The sequence below is a fragment of the Amphimedon queenslandica genome, unplaced genomic scaffold (genome assembly GCF_000090795.2).
Source record: "Amphimedon queenslandica unplaced genomic scaffold, v1.1 AMPQUscaffold_13252, whole genome shotgun sequence".
Classification (NCBI taxonomy): Eukaryota; Metazoa; Porifera; class Demospongiae; order Haplosclerida; family Niphatidae; genus Amphimedon; species Amphimedon queenslandica.
The window spans coordinates 70668-72728 of record NW_003546512.1 but is presented as its reverse complement, the minus strand read 5'-3'; the positions used below and the strand labels follow the sequence as shown (position 1 = coordinate 72728).

At 34.9% G+C, this 2061-nt stretch overlaps 1 long non-coding RNA gene across 1 annotated transcript in view; it reads left to right on the top strand.

Moving 5' to 3' along the window:
- The first annotated feature begins 1635 nt into the window (after positions 1-1635).
- Positions 1636-2061, top strand: part of LOC100640207 (uncharacterized) — a 1512-nt gene continuing 1086 nt past the window's right edge. Inside the window, exons 1-2 of the long non-coding RNA XR_002185822.1 lie at positions 1636-1738; positions 1867-2040. This is a non-coding gene — a long non-coding RNA (uncharacterized LOC100640207). The remainder of the gene's footprint in view (positions 1739-1866; positions 2041-2061) is intronic.

Sequence of the window (2061 nt, the reverse complement as noted above, 5' to 3'; positions counted from 1 at the left end):
CAATGTTGGTATGTTAACTAAAGCAGTTGCTCTATCATCAAGACAAAGACAAGAGCTACTAAGACAAGTAGAGCATACTAATAATAACTAATAATAACTAATAATACTCTATTCCTCAATACATGTACAGTTTAAATGCACTCCAGATGGGTTCTGTCTCCACAGTTTCTGTGATAAAGGAGCATGGGCTGATCCTGCTCTTCGTCCAGTACTTGAGTATTGTGGATACAGACTGTTTAATGGTCACATACAGTTCAGAGGAACCAATGATAGGAATGTAATGGATAGAGATGTGATCAGGTCTACCACAATGGCTGTACTTGCTGTTGATATTATACTACAAAAAGACACTGAAGGAACAATATTATTATAATAAAAATAACAACAATAATAATGATGATTACTGATTAATTGTGTTAACTTACTTGTATCATAACTACAGAATGCTGTTAATTAATGTATGTACATAATTACATGTATTACAATTCAATCATTCTTTCATTGACTTAAAAAATAATAATTGTATTAATACATGTACATGCACTTGAACAAGTTTTTGCACATTGATATGATGACGTAACAAAAATTTTTTTATGCGTCATAGCTAGAAGGGCGCGAATAATTTGAAATAAAATAAGGGCGTTACCTCCAAAGTTTCCAAACAAATGGCAGCCAAAGCACCACATGCACCAGGTCAGTATTTTGTTTATACTTGACTATGACTCGTGTGTTGTTACTATTAGTGTATCATTCAGTTACTGTTACCTCTTGTTATCTATAGACTATCAGCCAGTGGAGAGGAGTGGACACTCCACTGTACGGGTAGGAGACTACCTGTACATGTGGGGTGGGTGGCAGTTTGGTCTCCCTGAAGTACATGATAATGAAAAGAAGAAATCAATGTGTTCTGTGATGGAGGTGTGTCACCTAAGGACTGGTAGGTGGGAGCAGAAACCCACCACTGGTAACCCTCCACTGGGTGTTAAGAGCTATGCAGCTGCTGCCATTGGAAGGGAAATATTTTATTTCGGAGGCGATTGTGGTCATCTTGGCTGTTATCATAATAGTTTATACAGGTAAACATAATAGTTACTGATATATAAATATTATATAATATTTTATACAGTTTTAATGTTGATACCTTCAACTGGAAGGAACTCTCACCTACTACATCTCGTCGTGGTCCTATGATGAAGCACTACTGTGACATGATAGCAATAAAAGTGAACGGTGAGGACTATCTTGTAGTAATCGGAGGGTTTGGATCAGCTTCTAATAATTCATCCAAGCAACCTGGTGCCCAGTACAGTGGTAAAGGATTTAAAGTATCTCAACAATGTAATGAGATCCATTTCTATAAACTCTCAACAGGTCAGAGCACATACAGTTTATATTAATATAATGAAGTATTGTTATTTGGTGGTTCTCCACTCAGACTGGTTGCATTGAGAATTGCTTGCTTGTTTGTTCATGGTTGTCACTCCTAATTATTTGATAATACGATCAAAGAAATATCAACTAGTTTGCTCCACCCAATGCATTCCATTCACACTAATTATTATTATTGATATTTTTAGGACAATGGATATCACCGACTGTCACTGGAGACAGACCACCTCCTATTTACGTCTTCACTTTAACATCAATTAATAATTCCAGTGCTATATTATTTGGAGGTGACACTGCTAATGGAGTCAGTAGCGATGTATATATTCTTAATTTTACTGATACATCAGTGGTGAGTGTATTATTAGTATAATTACATTAATTATTAATTAATAATGTATTGTATGTGTGTATTATTATTCATTACACTGAGTGTGTGGGTGTGGTTTATGATAATTAAATTTAATTTTATTATTTTAGAATTGTTCAAAGTTATCTAATCCTGGAAGATCAGTACAATGGCCTAAGGAAAGACGTGCTCATTCTAGTGTATTGATTAACACTAGCTCAGGACCACACCTACTAGTGGTGGGTGGATATGATGCTCATGATATTTGGATATTTGATATTAGCAATAAATCATGGAAGGAACTGGTAAGTATATTATAATATAAT